General features: G+C 42.0%; 1 pseudogene; it reads right to left on the minus strand.

The window, feature by feature from the left end:
• Window positions 1-7,540: 7,540 nt before the first annotated feature.
• LOC139639423 (NACHT, LRR and PYD domains-containing protein 12-like) lies at window positions 7,541-19,353 on the minus strand (annotated as a pseudogene).
• Window positions 19,354-19,778: the final 425 nt, after the last annotated feature.

Consider the following 19,778-nt stretch of genomic DNA (forward strand, 5'->3'; position numbering starts at 1 on the left):
GTTAGTTTTTTTTTTTTTTTGGTGGCCGTCTAGTTTGATCAAGCTCTGATGTCAGCTCCCCGCTACGTATCACTTCTTCTTCTTTGGTTTTACCGGCGGACTACCCCACCTACTGTCCCGGAGTACTCTCCAAACAGGTACTGCGGCTGCAGAAAAAAATCCTCATTTGACGCTCCAAAATCGAAACAAGGTCGGAGTCGAGGCGTCAAGGCAGTTTGACGCCTCATAACGCTTTTGGTGGCGTTCGGCCATTTAAACAAGAGATGAACTTCAAAACGCACGTCAGACGCTTTCAGTGCGTTTGGGCCTTTAATGTTAATGTTTTGTACAGCGTCCGGTGGGAACAGGCAGATCCAGAGATGAGAACGGCGAGACGTTTCGAACGAGACGAGAGATCGTCACGGAGACGACTCTCAGAAAGAGCCGGTAGCTTCTCCGTGATGGACAGCCGGTCGCCAAGGCGACGACGTCTTCGGCCGATCGATCCGATCGATTTCAGGACAAAGTGAAAGGTGTGAGCGTGTTGTTCTCATCCATAAAGCCGCCGCTGCTGCAGTTTCCCTCCTGACTTCACCGAGCAGAACCTGGACCTGTGAAACCGGTCTCTGGTCAAACCTGGGTCAGACCGGGTCCGGTTTGGCCCGGGGCTTTAAACGTGTCATGATGTTGATTATTGATTATTAGGACTGGATATTAAGTGTGAATGTGATCCGTATTGTTGCTGTAACCTCGCTCTCTGTTTACTCTCAGCTCTTTTATATTTTCATACGGAACATATTTATTCTTTCTGGTAAATTTTCATATTGTAAATATTTTGAATTGATTCTCTTTGTCTCAATAAGATCCACTGCTGTTACTTTGGAATAAATACTTTGTCAAACTTTTATACATATTTCTATTCAATGTGTTTTTATAAACTGGTTTTAATAGATTCTTACTAGATTATATTTTTCTTTGCTGGATCCTGTTGCTGTGTACTGATTTCCCCACAGGATCAATAAAGATTTGTCTAATTTCATTTTATAATTATTATTATTCTCTGGATCAGGATTAAGGATCAGGATTAAGGCTCAGGTTTAGGGTTAGGGTTGAAACCAGGATCATCACCATCATCATCATCTTCATCATCGTCACATTGATTCATTCAAACTGCATCATATCCATCACATCAGAGCTGGACTGTCAGGAACATCTGGTCTCAGAGTCTCAGTGAACTTTACATTTCTATCTGTTGTAATTCTACATCTCCTCCTTCAAGCTGAAATAGATTTAACGTGATAGTTTTCTTTCAGCTGGATTCACTTTGTCCGTTTGCCTCATTAAGAGTTAAGTGTTCCTAATATTTTGTCCAGCCTGTGTACATGTTCACATGTCACCAGAGGGGTCAGAGGTCAGAGGTCAGCAACCTTTTACATGACAAGCATCTGCTGATCTCACTGAGCTAGAAGCAGCTGAGAAGCTTCATCCATCACTGTGGAAGAAAATGTAACATGGGTACTAACAGCTGAACTGGGGAGAATGTAAGGTTTCATGATGAATGGTCACCTCACTGTAACCCGTGTGCCATAACTTCCTGTGCCAGAGGTCTTGTTATCAGAGTGGCTGCTGGATGTCTCTGAGATGTCTGTGGAAGCTCTAACTGATCTGTTCTAATGTCAGCACATCCTGTACATCCTTGGAAGACACATAAAGGACTGGTCCTGCTATTCCTCTTCGAAGAAGTGTATGTAGCCTCTGTGCTGTGTGCATCTCTTCCTCTCAGAGACTCCTTTTAATAAATATATACTCAAGTAAGATGAACCTCTGACTCCAGAACTTTTCCCTCAACAATCACATTATTTATATCAAAGTTAGAACTGCTGCTGATAACTCTGTGTGTGTGTGTGTGTGTGTGTGTGTGTGTGGCCCCCTAGTGGCCGTTAGGAGACTTTCACTCACGTTGAAACTGCTTGTTGGAAAAGATGAAGACCAAACAATGTTCATTTAGGAGAAACTTTAATTCTGACAAACAATTACAGAAAACTAGATAGAAGTTTAGCTTGGAAAGATGAGATGACAATAAAATGCCAAATGTAGCTAAAGAAAGATATTTCAACCTGTCAATCATCAACAACAGACTCTAAGATGAACAACCATAACTTGATTCTGTCTGGTTTCATTTCTCATTCATTTCATTTTCACAATAATATGTCCATGTTCTTGTTGTTAAAACCCTGTTCAGCTACCCAACACACACAATACACTCTATTTAGTAAAGTGTGTGTGTGTGTGTGTGTGTGTGTGTGTGTGTGTGTGTGTGTGTGTGTGTGGGTGTGTGTGTGTGTCATCCTGTACAGAGTGAACCATCATCTCAGCAGCTGTCTGGTCAGCAGTGTGAGAGTTTCTCTCTCCCTCCTCTATCTGACACAGAGACACTGAGGAACCAGACCAGAGCCAGAACCTAAACCCAGGGTAGAGTGGTTCAGTGAATGTGGAGTGGAAGCTGTGGATGTGGATCAGTGTGTCAGAGGAAACTCTGTAGAAGGACAGAGAGCCAGCAGGCCAGTCCAGATACACTGCTACTCTGTTAGAGTCAGAGGAGGAGAAGGAACGTATGGCTGTTAATCTGTTATTGTGACAGACAGACAGAGTATCTGTTACTAGAGCAGTCCAGACTCCAGGACTTTTCATTCCCTCCAAGCCTGCTGTCTTCACCCCATCCTCTCCTACTGATTCCTCTGTAAGTCACTCCTATATCAACCTCTCCTTCCCACTCGACCTCCCAGTAACAGCAACCAGTCAGACCATCTCTACACAGCAGCTGTTCCCAGTAGTCAAATCTCTCTGGGTGATCAGGATATGGCTGATCCTCTTCCACCATCGTCACCTTTCTGTTGTCTTCAGACAGGAAGAGGTTTCTGTGTGCTGTGTTTGGGTCCAGTGTGAGTTCACAGGCATCTGATGAGAGAACAAGACTCAATACAGCAGCAGCTTCTCATCTAATACACCTGTTGTGTTTATTGTTGGTTGATTTATTAACAGATTGACTGTTTATTTCTTCAGTTTCATGATGACACATTTTGTCAGCATCTTTTTTCAGAGTAGGATTTGAATGAATAGATGTCACACATGAGCTTTCTATTTAAATAGAAACTGAATGTGCTGCTTTGTTTTCATGAATCAAACTAAATACACACTTACACTTCCTCAGACCTGGTTTCAGCCACCGCACTGCATCATGGTCCACACTGGGGGGGGGGGGGGGGGGGGGGGGGAATAAAGTCAGACAGCATAATCTCTTTGATAATGAACAAATAACCTTCATAACCTTCCATATGAGTGATTTTCCAGACGCCGTCACTCATATCCTCCATTCAACATTAAACAATAAACAACAGGAGTCACTCCACTCCTGTAAATAATGTCTGTAACCATAGTAACGTTTACCGCAGACCAATATGGCGGCTCCCATCGCCTGTGTTTTCAGTCTACTGGACACCAGTAACACCAGTAACCAGAGGCGTCAGTTTATCCATCAGATTTTAATAAACCTCCACCGACAGCGGCGTGGTTTTCTCTTCTTCCACCTCATGAACTTGATACTTTAAAGAGACGCAACATTTGGCCTCAAGACACAGAACTGGTGGAGCAGCTGCAGTGTTGAGGAAACAGACTGATAGAAAATGTGAGAACGTCTCAACTCTTCCCTCCGTCTCTTTCAAATTAACGACGATAAAGATGCAGCCGGACCAGTTTGTAGTTCAGATTTTTACTTCCCATTCATTTGAATGGAAACTGCCATCGAACACGTCGGTGAACAGATTCAACAGCAGATCCTGCTGCTGTGATTTTTAATTGACGTTTGGTTCTTCTGTTCAGAACAGAATTTCACCAAACAGCATCTTTACTGACAGAAGAGAACACAGCGGAGGGATACCATGTAGTGATAGTTCCTGTTTGGGAGACCGGATCTACTTTATTTTAAATAGTAATTTTAGTGTGAACCCAGAACAGAAATGCAATGTAACTGCGGACCAGTTGCTGCTTTATTGTCTTCCAGCAGGATCTGTTGTTGAATCTGTTCACCAACGAGTTCAATGTCAGTTTTCAGGAGGTTTTCTCAAACTCTACAAACTGGTCCAGCTGCATCTGGTCCTGGTCAGTAGTTTATATTCTGGTCTTCATGGCGGTCAGGTGCTGAATAACCCCCATGTTAAAAACTAAGTGGAGTATCGCTTTAAACAGGAGCGCTGCTGTCCAACACACACACACAGCAAACACACTCTCCGGCAGCTGGAGCCAAAAGTGATTAAAACACAGAAACACTCTGCAGTGAAACGTCTTTAAACAGCTGCCACTGAACACTTATGATGTTTCACTTATAATCGTCCATTGATATTTTTTAGGTTGCTCACACACTTCCTTGTTTACTTCACTGGCTGCTGGTTTTCTGCTGCGTTCAGGTCAAACTGGAAGAAGAACGGCTTCACTGCTTTGTTTCATTATTCTCATTTAAATATTATATGAAGTTATAGTGTTGAAAATAAGACTGAGAAACCATTTCACTCCCGCTTTTCATTATTATTATTATCATTATTATTATTATTTTAGTTTTATTCTGGCAGTAAAGAAGTGTTTTAAATGAAAGTTGACTGATCTATTCAACTTTTATTTAGGAGCAAAATTAACCCTTTAAACTTGACAGAAATAGTGATTTTACATATTGTGATAAAACTCGACATCGCCTGATATGAACATTTTTATTGTAATAACATTTTCAGCTTCATCACCCAGCACTAATAGTTTGTTATTTCTTGTTTATTTGGAGCTTTTGCAGCTTTTGAAAAGGTTTTCTGAAAAACAGATCGTAGCTCTCAGTGGAAACTCTTTGTTTAAAAACAGTTACATGTTGGATTTTCTCAGTAATAAACTGCTCTGAAATCAGTTATTATAATACAAAAACTGTCTCCAATATTAACAGCTGACCCCAGGATCAGGTTTGTGTTTTCATTTCAGTTCTGGACTCAGTTTGACAGAATCTGACAAGTCCTTTATTTCAGGTTTCACCAACAGAGGCAGTGAGGAGAGAAATAATGAAATATTCTCTCAGAGGAGAGAAAGTAGAGCTGAATGTTGGTTTCTCAGCTGCTTTCAAAAACCACATCAGCAGGAAAATGACAGTTCAGGTATTTTCTCTGACATTAATGTATGTAAAGCAGAATTTACATGGTCTGTTGAACAGTAACATCCTGACCTGAGAGTCTCCAGTCTGCAGTGTGGACTCCCCAGTCCAGCAGAGAGCAGCTTCAGTCCTGAATCCTGCAGGTCGTTGTTACTCAGGTCCAGCTCTCTCAGACTAGAGGACTGGGAGCTGAGACCTGAGGCCAGAGCTTCACAGCTTCTCTCTGACAGCTGACAGACACTCAGCCTGAAGGAGAATTAGTGATGAAGACAAACAAGAACGTCTGTATGCTGATTTGGAAAAATACATCCACCATATGCTATGTTATGCTTTTAAAAAAAGCCATAAAGAAGAATAGTAAGATATATAAAGCAGATTTAAAGTGTTTTAAGGTGTAGGGAAGCTGATGGCAAAAGTGTTTTCATCTTCAGTGTTGAGTCTGGACTGAGGGAAAGTCAGGAGGACCTGAAGATCTCAGCTTGTTCTCCGGCTCACAGGGAACTAAGAGCTCTGCAGTGAAACTCAGGACCAAAACTAGACATGCTTTAAATGTGTTCAGTGAAATCTTAATATTAATTCTGTATCTAAGTGGGAACCAGTGAAGAGATGCTAAACTTGGGGATATATGATCTCTTCTTTGCACTAGTTAAAACTCTAGCTGTTCTGTTCAGAAGCAGCTGGAGATGTGACAGTGAATTATGGCTGAGAGGAACAGAGAGAGGTGCAGTAATCTAATGACAAGATATCAGAGCATGGATGATCTTCTCTAAATCCTTCATGTTCATGTCTGTGTATATGAATTTGGATCAGAATAAAACAAGTGCTGGAAAATTCCAAAACTTTCTATCCAGTGAAATTGAAATTGAAAATGCCGATGTAAAATGGATCTGAAATCCTGATATATAACTTGCAGGGTCACAATTTGCAGATCGAAGAATCCTGATCTGAGAGACTGTTTTGAGAGAAAGGACCTTAGTTTGGAGAAATGTGTCAAATCAATTCAGAGAAACTGTAAAGTGATTTTACCTGAGAGTCTCCAGTCTGCAGTGTGGACTCTCCAGTCCAGCAGAGAGCAGCTTCAGTCCTGAATCCTGCAGGTCGTTGTTACTCAGGTCCAGCTCTCTCAGACTAGAGGACTGGGAGCTGAGACCTGAGGCCAGAGCTTCACAGCTTCTCTCTGACAGCTGACACACACTCAGCCTGAAGGACAAGAAGACAAGTGGAAATGTTATTCTGTTATATTTAATGTCATTATTGTATTATTTATACTGACAGACTGTATTGATGAGGCTAACTGACCCTTATATTTAATGTTATTATTGTATTATTTCTACTGACAGACTGTATTGATGAGGCCCTGGTCTAAAGCAGGTCCCAGTGTGTTTGCATGGTGCTGTATACTGAGCTGACTGGAGCACTAACACTGACAGGGAAACTGGTTTGATTCCCACTGGGCCGCCCATGCTAACAATGTATTCACACATGGTGCTGTAAGGTGATTGGATAAATTAATCCACCAAATGGCACATGCTTTGTTACGCTGCACAACGAGCCATAAAAAAGAAAATAAAGTGGATAGAAATAAGGAAACACTTTAAAAACAAGTGGATTTAAATAATAATATAAAATATTTACATGAGAAAGAAGATGAAGTGAGGAGAGACAAAAAAGATTACACACAATGACACAAAAGCAAGTCAATAAAAGTGTGTTTTACAAAGAGTTTTAAAGATGATAGTGAACCTGCAGCCTCAGTCCCTCAGGAAGGCTTTCCACAGTCTGGAAGCCCTGAGGACTAAAGTGAAACCACCTTCAGTGTTGAGTCTGGACTGAGGGAAAGTCAGGAGGACCTGAAGATCTCAGCTGGCTCTCAGCTCACAGGGAACTAAGAGCTCCACAGTGTAATTCAGGACCAAATCTAGCCTGCTTTAAATGTGTTCAGTGACATTTTAATATGAATTCTCTATCTAACTGGTAACCAGAGGACAGATGTTAAAACTGGGCAGATGATGATGTCACCTTCCCACTGGTTAAAATCTAGCTGCTCTATTCAGAAGCAGCTGGAGATGTGACAGTGAATTATGGCTGAGAGGAACAGAGAGAGGTGCAGTAATCTAATGACAAGATATCAGAGCATGGATGATCTTCTCTCAGTCACTGAGCTTCACTGCTGTGTATATGAAGCTGGATCAATAAAACTCAAATCCTCATGTAAAACCTGCAGGGCGACCTTTGCAGATTCAGGAATCCTGTTTTGAGAGAACGGACCTTAGTTTGGAGAAATGTGTCCAATCAACTGAGAAAAACTGTAAAGTTATTTTACCTGAGAGTCTCCAGTCTGCAGTGTGGACTCTCCAGTCCAGCAGAGAGCAACTTCAGTCCTGAATCCTGCAGGTCGTTGTTACTCAGGTCCAGCTCTCTCAGACTAGAGGACTGGGAGCTGAGACCTGAGGCCAGAGCTTCACAGCTTCTCTCTGACAGCTGACACACACTCAGCCTGAAGGAGAATTAGTGATGAAGACAAACAAGAACGTCTGTATGCTGATTTGGAAAAATACATCCACCATATGCTATGTTATGCTTTTTAAAAAAAAGCCATAAAGAAGAATAGTAAGATATATAAAGCAGATTTAAAGTGTTTTAAGGTGTAGGGAAGCTGATGGCAAAAGTGTTTTCATCTTCAGTGTTGAGTCTGGACTGAGGGAAAGTCAGGAGGACCTGAAGATCTCAGCTTGTTCTGCGGCTCACAGGGAACTAAGAGCTCTGCAGTGAAACTCAGGACCAAAACTAGACATGCTTTAAATGTGATCAGTGAAATCTTAATATTAATTCTGTATCTAAGTGGGAACCAGTGAAGAGATGCTAAACTTGGGGATATATGATCTCTTCTTTGCACTAGTTAAAACTCTAGCTGTTCTGTTCAGAAGCAGCTGGAGATGTGACAGTGAATTATGGCTGAGAGGAACAGAGAGAGGTGCAGTAATCTAATGACAAGATATCAGAGCATGGATGATCTTCTCTAAATCCTTCATGTTCATGTCTGTGTATATGAATTTGGATCACAATAAAACAAGTGCTGGAAAATTCCAAAACTTTCTATCCAGTGAAATTGAAATTGAAAATGCCGATGTAAAATGGATCTGAAATCCTGATATATAACTTGCAGGGTCACAATTTGCAGATCGAAGAATCCTGATCTGAGAGACTGTTTTGAGAGAAAGGACCTTAGTTTGGAGAAATGTGTCAAATCAATTCAGAGAAACTGTAAAGTGATTTTACCTGAGAGTCTCCAGTCTGCAGTGTGGACTCTCCAGTCCAGCAGAGAGCAGCTTCAGTCCTGAATCCTGCAGGTCGTTGTTACTCAGGTCCAGCTCTCTCAGACTAGAGGACTGGGAGCTGAGACCTGAGGCCAGAGCTTCACAGCTTCTCTCTGACAGCTGACACACACTCAGCCTGAAGGACAAGAAGACAAGTGGAAATGTTATTCTGTTATATTTAATGTCATTATTGTATTATTTATACTGACAGACTGTATTGATGAGGCTAACTGACCCTTATATTTAATGTTATTATTGTATTATTTCTACTGACAGACTGTATTGATGAGGCCCTGGTCTAAAGCAGGTCCCAGTGTGTTTGCATGGTGCTGTATACTGAGCTGACTGGAGCACTAACACTGACAGGGAAACTGGTTTGATTCCCACTGGGCCGCCCATGCTAACAATGTATTCACACATGGTGCTGTAAGGTGATTGGATAAATTAATCCACCAAATGGCACATGCTTTGTTACGCTGCACAACGAGCCATAAAAAAGAAAATAAAGTGGATAGAAATAAGGAAACACTTTAAAAACAAGTGGATTTAAATAATAATATAAAATATTTACATGAGAAAGAAGATGAAGTGAGGAGAGACAAAAAAGATTACACAAAATGACACAAAAGCAAGTCAATAAAAGTGTGTTTTACAAAGAGTTTTAAAGATGATAGTGAACCTGCAGCCTCAGTCCCTCAGGAAGGCTTTCCACAGTCTGGAAGCCCTGAGGACTAAAGTGAAACCACCTTCAGTGTTGAGTCTGGACTGAGGGAAAGTCAGGAGGACCTGAAGATCTCAGCTGGCTCTCAGCTCACAGGGAACTAAGAGCTCCACAGTGTAATTCAGGACCAAATCTAGCCTGCTTTAAATGTGTTCAGTGACATTTTAATATGAATTCTCTATCTAACTGGTAACCAGAGGACAGATGTTAAAACTGGGCAGATGATGATGTCACCTTCCCACTGGTTAAAATCTAGCTGCTCTATTCAGAAGCAGCTGGAGATGTGACAGTGAATTATGGCTGAGAGGAACAGAGAGAGGTGCAGTAATCTAATGACAAGATATCAGAGCATGGATGATCTTCTCTCAGTCACTGAGCTTCACTGCTGTGTATATGAAGCTGGATCAATAAAACTCAAATCCTCATGTAAAACCTGCAGGGCGACCTTTGCAGATTCAGGAATCCTGTTTTGAGAGAACGGACCTTAGTTTGGAGAAATGTGTCCAATCAACTGAGAAAAACTGTAAAGTTATTTTACCTGAGAGTCTCCAGTCTGCAGTGTGGACTCTCCAGTCCAGCAGAGAGCAACTTCAGTCCTGAATCCTGCAGGTCGTTGTTACTCAGGTCCAGCTCTCTCAGACTAGAGGACTGGGAGCTGAGACCTGAGGCCAGAGCTTCACAGCTTCTCTCTGACAGCTGACACACACTCAGCCTGAAGGAGAATTAGTGATGAAGACAAACAAGAACGTCTGTATGCTGATTTGGAAAAATACATCCACCATATGCTATGTTATGCTTTTTAAAAAAAAGCCATAAAGAAGAATAGTAAGATATATAAAGCAGATTTAAAGTGTTTTAAGGTGTAGGGAAGCTGATGGCAAAAGTGTTTTCATCTTCAGTGTTGAGTCTGGACTGAGGGAAAGTCAGGAGGACCTGAAGATCTCAGCTTGTTCTGCGGCTCACAGGGAACTAAGAGCTCTGCAGTGAAACTCAGGACCAAAACTAGACAAGCTTTAAATGTGATCAGTGAAATCTTAATATTAATTCTGTATCTAAGTGGGAACCAGTGAAGAGATGCTAAACTTGGGGATATATGATCTCTTCTTTGCACTAGTTAAAACTCTAGCTGTTCTGTTCAGAAGCAGCTGGAGATGTGACAGTGAATTATGGCTGAGAGGAACAGAGAGAGGTGCAGTAATCTAATGACAAGATATCAGAGCATGGATGATCTTCTCTAAATCCTTCATGTTCATGTCTGTGTATATGAATTTGGATCAGAATAAAACAAGTGCTGGAAAATTCCAAAACTTTCTATCCAGTGAAATTGAAATTGAAAATGCCGATGTAAAATGGATCTGAAATCCTGATATATAACTTGCAGGGTCACAATTTGCAGATCGAAGAATCCTGATCTGAGAGACTGTTTTGAGAGAAAGGACCTTAGTTTGGAGAAATGTGTCAAATCAATTCAGAGAAACTGTAAAGTGATTTTACCTGAGAGTCTCCAGTCTGCAGTGTGGACTCTCCAGTCCAGCAGAGAGCAGCTTCAGTCCTGAATCCTGCAGGTTGGTGTTTCTCAGGTCCAGCTCTCTCAGACTAGAGGACTGGGAGCTGAGACCTGAGGCCAGAGCTTCACAGCTTCTCTCTGACAGCTGACAGCCGCTCAGCCTGAAGGACAAGAAGATATGTGGAAATGTTATTCTGTTATATTTAATGTCATTATTGTATTATTTCTACTGACAGACTGTATTGATGAGGTCCTGGTCTAAAGCAGGTCCCAGTGTGTTTGCATGGTGCTGTATACTGAGCTGACTGGAGCACTAACACTGACAGGGAAACTGGTTTGATTCCCACTGGGCCGCCCATGCTAACAATGTATTCACACATGGTGCTGTAAGGTGATTGGATAAATAAATCCACCAAATGGCACATGCTTTGTTACGCTGCACAACGAGCCATAAAAAAGAAAATAAAGTGGATAGAAATAAGGAAACACTTTAAAAACAAGTGGATTTAAATAATAATATAAAATATTTACATGAGAAAGAAGATGAAGTGAGGAGAGACAAAAAAGATTACACAAAATGACACAAAAGCAAGTCAATAAAAGTGTGTTTTACAAAGAGTTTTAAAGATGATAGTGAACCTGCAGCCTCAGTCCCTCAGGAAGGCTTTCCGCAGTCTGGAAGCCCTGAGGACTAAAGTGAAACCACCTTCAGTGTTGAGTCTGGACTGAGGGAAAGTCAGGAGGACCTGAAGATCTCAGCTGGCTCTCAGCTCACAGGGAACTAAGAGCTCCACAGTGTAATTCAGGACCACAACTAGCCTGCTTTAAATGTGTTCAGTGACATTTTAATATGAATTCTCTATCTAACTGGTAACCAGAGGACAGATGTTAAAACTGGGCAGATGATGATGTCACCTTCCCACTGGTTAAAATCTAGCTGCTCTATTCTGAAGCAGCTGGAGATGTGACAGTGAATTATGGCTGAGAGGAACAGAGAGAGGTGCAGTAATCTAATGACAAGATATCAGAGCATGGATGATCTTCTCTCAGTCACTGAGCTTCACTGCTGTGTATATGAAGCTGGATCAATAAAACTCAAATCCTCATGTAAAACCTGCAGGGCGACCTTTGCAGATTCAGGAATCCTGTTTTGAGAGAACGGACCTTAGTTTGGAGAAATGTGTTGAATCAACTGAGAAAAACTGTAAGTGATTTTACCTGAGAGTCTCCAGTCTGCAGTGTGGACTCTCCAGTCCAGCAGAGAGCAGCTTCAGTCCTGAATCCTGCAGGTCGTTGATACTCAGGTCCATCTCTGTCAGATGGGAGGGGTTGGACTTCAGAGCTGAGGCCAGAGAAGCACAGCAGGTCTCCAAGCTGCAGGCACTCAGTCTGAATAAAGAATAAAGCAAGTAGCTATAAAATAAAATATTCCTGAATGCTTTCAACAATCCAGTGTTTCATAATCCAATGGACTTCAGCATGTTGTCAGTGTGGATCAGCATCATGTCGGCTTTATAGAGTCTTTCCATCTGAAACCAGACAGGCTGTCACACCTCTGTCTCAGGATTGGTCCGTTTTCCTTGAACACATTCTGTAACCGACCAGATGAATAAATCTGCAGTTTGGGCCCTGAATGCCAAGTAGTTTAAAATAAATAAAGGTTTAGTTAAGGTCCAGAATCCACTTTTTATTGGGACAATATTTTCAGATGGCAGTTTCTCTGGAAATAATTGTGATAAAAATCAGAATTTGAGTTGGATGGGGAACTTAACCCTAACTAAACCCTAACTTGACCCTAACTTAACCTGAACCCTCCAATCGTCTCTACCGGAGCAACAGATGAGAGTGAATCACAGATTTGGGGGTTTTATCAAGTCCAGGAAGCGACACAACCCAAGGTTCTACCAGAGTTCACATCCCTTTAAGTCTGTGGAAACACCTACAAAGAGAAACGCCTCTGGTGTCCGAAGTGCATTTTACATCAAAATATGCATTAAAATTGGAGTTATGATAGAACAATTAGTTTTTACCATGAAGGAATTTCATCAGGAAGATAAAATGTTGCACACATTAACTCCATACCATCATGCTTAAACTGTGAAAGATACCAGAGTGTACTAATATGGACACATGTGACTTTTTATCCCTGAAGATACACAAAAGAAAATATCTTTAATACATTGTGTATCCATAGTTGGATCAATAACTGGATCATTATGTCTCTATACGTTCTGGGTAATTACCACAATAAAAGTCTGATCTTTAATTCCTTTATTGCCTCTAACACTCTGACATCAAAGTTTTGCCCCCAATAGATGGAGGCCATTTTGGAGCCATTTGGACTCCTGTATCTTTAAAACTATGGAGAATATTATCAACAAAGTTCATCGTTATTCATTTGAATACAAAAGGATTGTGTGAAAACAACATGAGGAGAATTTGAGATCTAAGCCTCTAAAACCAGATCCTGTCTGATTTCAGATGGATCGACTCTATACAGACGTCCTCAAATTACAATATTCATATAATATTCATATCAGCACATTATTAAATATGATGTCTGACCTGAGAGTCTCCAGTCTGCAGTGTGGACTCTCCAGTCCAGCAGAGAGCAGCTTCAGTCCTGAATCCTGCAGGTTGGTGTTACTCAGGTCCAGCTCTGTCAGATGGGAGGGGTTGGACTTCAGAGCTGAGGCCAGGACTTCATAGTGAGTCTCTGACAACCAGCAGCCACTCAATCTGAATAAAGAATAAAGGAGGAGTTGGACTTAAGAGCTGAGACCAGGACTTCAGAGCTGAGGCCAGGACTTCAGATCTGAGGCCAGGACTTCAGAGCTGAGACCAGGACTTCAGAGCTGAGGCCAGGACTTCAGAGCTGAGACCAGGACTTCAGAGCTGAGACCAGGACTTCAGAGCTGAGGTCTCTGAGAGTTCACAGCCAGAAAGTCTGTTTACAGATTTAATGTAAAATGATCAAAAGCAGAGCTGAGACTAGCATACCAATCAAAACTTATACAGCATGCTACTACTACTAATAATGATGATAATAAAGACAATAATTTGTATTATAGAATTTGAAATTTTCCAAAAGTGGTTAATGTATAATATAAGCAGAAACCAAACAGAAAAGAATACATAAATGCAATTATATGAAAGCATTTGTGTAAAAACTGTTTAAAAAAAGAATGAAAAATGATAGAGATTTCAGCCTGAGCTCCACAGGCAGTTCAGTTCAACTTCTGGTAAAACAACTCAGTAAAACAGCCTGACACCATTAGAGTCCGGCTTCACCACAGATTTGGTTGGGGTTTAGTTACTTTTAAAGTTTTGAGCCTACAGCATTAAGTTCCAACTTTCCAAGTCGTATTTCCCACTTTGTCGGCTCGTTCATGTCGCTCTCTGTAATTCTGATATTTCTGACATGAGCTGAAGGCAGGAGAAGACGAGGGGAAACTTTCATAGATATTACACCAATAAAGAGTTGAACTAGACTAAAGAATGAAACTCAAGAAACAACCGATCTGTTAGATCAGTAACTGGAATGTGAAACTGAACCTGGAACAGTAATGACTTTACTCTGTTACAGGAAAAAGTAATGTGATTACAGTGACACATTATTCTGTAACGTGTTACGCCCAACACTGTGTACCACTGCTATGTAGAACAACAGTTAATAGTGTGTATGTTTGAGGAACTATAGATCTTTATTGTAATTCTGATGGTGTCAGGTATGAAGGTCGCTCTACACTGTTCTATACTGTTGGTATTCACATCAGGATTAACCAAGCCTCTCTGCAGTTCCTCACAGCTGGCATCAGTCTCCGTCGTCCCCCCTCTGATGCATTGTAGGCCTTCAGGTCCAACACATCCAGAACCTCCTCTGACATCTGCAGCATGTAGGCCAGAGCTGAGCAGTGGATCGCAAAGAGTTCCTTCTGTGATCTGTTCTCTGACTTCAGGAACTGTTGGATCTCCTGATGTACTGACTGGTCGTTCATCTCCATCAAACAGTGGAAGATGTTGATGCTTCTGTCAGGAGAGGTATCATCAGTCTTCATCTCCTTCAGGTTGCTGATGGCTCTCTGGATGCTTTCTGGTCTGCTCTCTGTCCGACCCAGCAGGCCTCCTAAGAGTCTCTGGCTGGACTCCAGTGAGAGGCCATGAAGGAAGCGGACAAAGAGGTCCAGGTGGCCATTTTTACTCTTCAGGGATTTGTCCATGGCTCTCCTCAGGAAGCCAACCAGGGGTTGTTCACTCTCTTCAGATCTACCCCAGTATTTTCCCAGGAATGTCTTCAGTACCTTCTTATCTCTGTTTGTGTAACAGCGGAACATGTAGACAGCAGCCAGAAACTCCCGAATGCTCAGATGGACAAAGCAGAAGACCTTGTCCTGGACCTGGTATAGTCCACACTCCTCTTTAAAGATCTGTGTGAACACTCCTGAGTACACTGAGGCTGCTCTGATATCAATGCCACACTCTGTCAGGTCTTCTTCATAGAAGATCAGGTTGCCTTTCTCCAGCTGCTCAAAAGCCAGTCTTCCCAGAGAGAGAATCATCTTCCTGGTCTCCGTAGTCCAGTGTGGATCTGTCTCAGTTCTCTCATGATACTTGACGTTCCCCCGGATGGACTGAACCACCAGGAAGTGGATGTACATCTCAGTCATGGTCTTAGGCAGGTCTCCTCTCTCACTGGTTTTCAACACATGGTCCAGAACTCCAGCAGTGACCCAGCAGAAGACTGGGATGTGGCACATGATGTGGAGGCTTCGTGAAGTCTTGATGTGGGAGATGATTCTGCTGGCCTTCTCCTCATCTGTGAATCTCTTCCTGAAGTACTGCTCCTTCTGTGGGTCAGTGAAGCCTCTCACCTCTGTCACCATGTCAACACACCCAGGAGGGATCTGATTGGCTGCTGCAGGTCGTGTGGTTATCCAGAGGCGAGCAGAGGGAAGCAGTTTCCCCTTGATGAGGTTTGTCAGCAGCACATCCACTGAGGTCGACTCTGTAACATCAGTCAGGATCTCGTTGTTCTGGAAGTCTAGAGGAAGTCGACACTCATCCAGACCGTCAAAGATGAACACAACCTGGAACTCGTCAAACCTGCAGATTCCTGCTTCTTTGGTCTCAGTAAAGAAGCGATGAAGAAGTTCCACCAAGCTGTACTTTTTCCCTTTCAGCCGATTCAGCTCTCGGAAAGTGAATGGAAATATGAACTGTATATCCTGGTTGGCTTTGTCTTCAGCCCAGTCCAGAGTGAACTTCTGTGTTAAGACTGTTTTCCCAATGCCAGCCACTCCCATTGTCATCAATGTTCTGGTTGGTTTAACTCTTCCAGGTAAGGGTTTAAAGATGTCTTCACATTTGATTGCTGTTTCTGATCTCTGGTTTCTGGATGCTGCTTCAATCTGTCTGACCTCATGTTCATCATTGACCTCTCCACTCCCTCCCTCTGTGATGTAAAGCTCTGTGAAGATCTGATTCAGAAGTGTTGACTTTCCTGCTTTAGCAATCCCCTCAAACAAACACTGAAACTTTTGCTTCAGATTGGGTTTGTGTTTATGTTGGCACTCTGCAGCAGGAGTTTCTGAATGAATAAACAACAGATGAAATCAGTGAGAGGTGAGTAATGAGTAATGCAAACATTTCCTGATAATTTACACATTCCCAACTCCATGGACTCTATTCAGCTCATTACTGGTGGGTGGACAAGCAGGTCCTGACTGGGTGTAAGGTATAAGGTAGCTGTTGTTGAGTCGGTTATTATTAATCAACCACAAGTTTCATGCAACCAATCGGATTCCTTAAAGACACATTGACACTGTGCTGATTCCCATAAAGCTCTGCTAGCTGTGCTTTATTGGTTGCACAACAACTTCTGTGTTAACCAAGCAGCTAGCTGCACTCCTCACTTGCTGCTGTTTGTTATGTTCATGTATGTAAACTACTTTGGGGAAAACTTTTCACACAATACACATGCATTGGTAATGATAAAACCCCTGATACCCCTGAGGACCTTCTTTACTGGGATTATGGATAAAGTGATGATGCAACATGTACAAGGCTGCATCACACTTGTCTTGTAGAAGATACTGTCAGGTATTATTGTTATATCGTGCACAACTGTGATCAGTCTTTGAGCAAGATACTTAACCCCGACCTGCTGCAGGGGCACCGAACTACCTGGCTGACCCTGCACCCCAACTAGAGGCCGAAGTGAGAATTCACCCACTGGGGAATAGGGCTGTGCCGATGATCGTGTAATCGTGTGATCGCGATTATATGAAATATAGACGATTATTTTCTATAATCGTCTGACTCCATAAAGTGCCTAAGTTTCGGTTTGTTTTTTGTTTTCTCTTAAATAAATAAACCCACATAAATAAACCCAAGTGTGTACCTGTCTCCCAAATAGTTTCACTACTCTAACAAGCTTTTAAATTAAAACTCTGCACTGCAGTGAGAGATGAAACCAATATTAACCCAGCAAACACTCTTTGAAATGTGCCGACACCAAATAGCCGATCCTTCCTGTGACCATAGCCTGTAACTGCAGTCTGTCATTCCTTAAAGGTGTGTTTGTCACTGGAGCAATAATAATTAGGCTAACGCCTCAACTACACAGCATGCATAAGATTTCGGTGTCCAAGCAGCATTTTAAGCTGCTGTACCAGGTCCGTTCTTGTTCCTCTGTGGTCTGCGTTAGGGTTAGGGTTAGGCTTGTGTTGCGCCTGTCTACATTTTACCTCTGGGTAAGTCAACAGAATTATGTAGTTTTGCTTAGTTTTCCATGTTATTTTATCTTAGTTGGTCAAATAGACTAGGCTAGTAGTTGCTTGTCCCGGTTGCAACCGGTCCTGAAGGAGCAGTGCTCCTGACACAGAAAGATTATTTTTGTCCTTGATTCCATGATTAGTTATGATAATCTTTACAGTAGGCCTATTCTCAATATAACACTCATCTATAATTCCCAACATTATGCTATTAAGGCGTGTACCTATCGGGCTTAATGTAGGCTATACCGGGACAGTCTGGACCGGATCACACAACATACACAGTGCGCAGAAAAACACTGCGTGTGTAGTTGTTTCTGAGTCTCATATTTACTCATCTGTTGCTGATATTCATGTTAGGCTTCCTTCAGTGATGTTTGTATCAGTTTATCTGCAGCCTACATGGTCACTGTTCGTTTACTGCGATGTTGTGGAATATTCCAGAAGGCTACTCTGCTTGAGAAGGAAGCACGAAAGGCCCCGGGTGAGGATGGAGGCATTTTTGTTGTGCAGAAATGTATTGAGTGTGCTGTGGGGTAAGCCCGGACATCATGGGCACGGCGTGATTAAAGGTTCCAACACACTTCTGTCTTCGTGCCACGCTCTGTGCGGTTACTTCATTCATTTTGTTTAGTTCATTTTGTCTCGTCATATCACCGTGTCCGACCGTCTGTTTATAGATGAAGGCTTCTCTGTGGCTATCCATAACCTCGTCTCCAACATTTATTTAAGTCACATATATTTTATATTTTATATTTTGATTACTGACATGATGATAAATTACTATAATAAGCAAAATCTTGTCAGTTATATAGCTCAGATCCAGCTCTGTTCCACATTGGCAGCTGCACTGAAGTAAATAGCTGTGAACCCTTCAGACGTGAACAGAAACAGAAACACACCCGTTTATCTGAGCCCTTACTGTCATGGTTCGGCCATGACCTGCCTGTGTGTTTCCTTCTGTGTTCCCTGCCTCCCTTGTGTCTCCGCCTCCTGGTTTGTCTGTCAGTGTGTAGTGTGGGTGTGGCTCCCTCTCTCCCCCAGCTCCTGCTCCCACACACCTGTACCTCATTTGTAATCACCCCATGTGTATATTAGTCTTGTTTCCCCAGTCAGTCTTGGTCGGTTCATTGTTCTGTATTGTGTTATGTTTGTGTCAGTTTGTGTAGAGCTCGTGTTTTTGGATTTCCTGTGTCACCTGCTATCTGTTCAATTAAACACCCAGTCCTGGGGTTTGATCACAACCTGCCTCGCTGTCCTGCGTTTGGGTCCTCACCACACCTCCTCGTGACACTTACACTGTTATATTGTTTAAAATAAAAAAAGCAATTAAATCATTGATTGCGATTATTTGTGACTGATAATTGTCAGCTAAGATTTCATAATCGGCACAGCCCTACTGGAATCAATAAAGTATATTAAAATCTAAAGAAATTACATAAACACAAATACAATACAATAAACACATACACTCACAAGGTCGCCTGTCTCGCTTCACATCTATTGAATAGATATATATATATATGTGATGCATGATTGCATAAGTTTTATCCTTTTTTCAAATGTCTTTTTTTTTAAAAATCCTCCCATGACTTACCTTTGGTTTCTGAGCTGCTGTTTGACAAACTCTGCACTAGATCATTCCTGTTGATCTTCATTAAAACCTTCTTGGTCACCTCCAGAGTGTTTCCACTGTAGGTCTGCACCATCTGATCCACTGTGTCCTGCCTGTCTGCCTTCTCCAGTCGCCTCTTTTTGATGGCTGGGAAACCTTCCAGGCTGTCAGGCTGCTCCAGGAACCACTTGAAGCTCTTGAACTCTTCCTCTCCCAAATCATCCAGCGTTTCCAAGAGCTTCTCTTCATCCGTCGCCATCGTTGCTTCCTGGTAAAATCACAGGAAATATTCAACTCCAAGAACAATTATGCAATTTTCCCACAGGAATGACTAAGATTCATCTCTTCGCAAGATCACTTTATCAGCCAGGTCACAAAGTAATCGGTAATATAATTAGTAATATTTGTTCTATTGTCTGACCTTATCAACCCCTTCATTACAAACACACAGTAAACAAACTTTCAGATGTGATGATGTGTTACTGCGCGACAAAACACTGTAGTTCAATTTTTGACAGTTAGCCATTTGTTAGCTACTTACTTTATTAGGGTGCATAAAATGGGTTATGGGTTTACAGGACAGTTGCAACCTGTAATCAGGGCTCTACGCTAACTTTTTTCCCAAGGAGTACATGTGCTCCTAAATGAAAAAATGTAGGAGCATAGTGAAAAATGTTCAAGTAA

This window comes from Centroberyx affinis, unplaced genomic scaffold (assembly GCF_046629955.1).
Source record: "Centroberyx affinis isolate AG114_WGS23_722 - 3 ecotype Tasmania unplaced genomic scaffold, CSIRO-AGI_Caff_v1 ptg007264l_1, whole genome shotgun sequence".
Classification (NCBI taxonomy): domain Eukaryota; kingdom Metazoa; phylum Chordata; class Actinopteri; order Beryciformes; family Berycidae; genus Centroberyx; species Centroberyx affinis.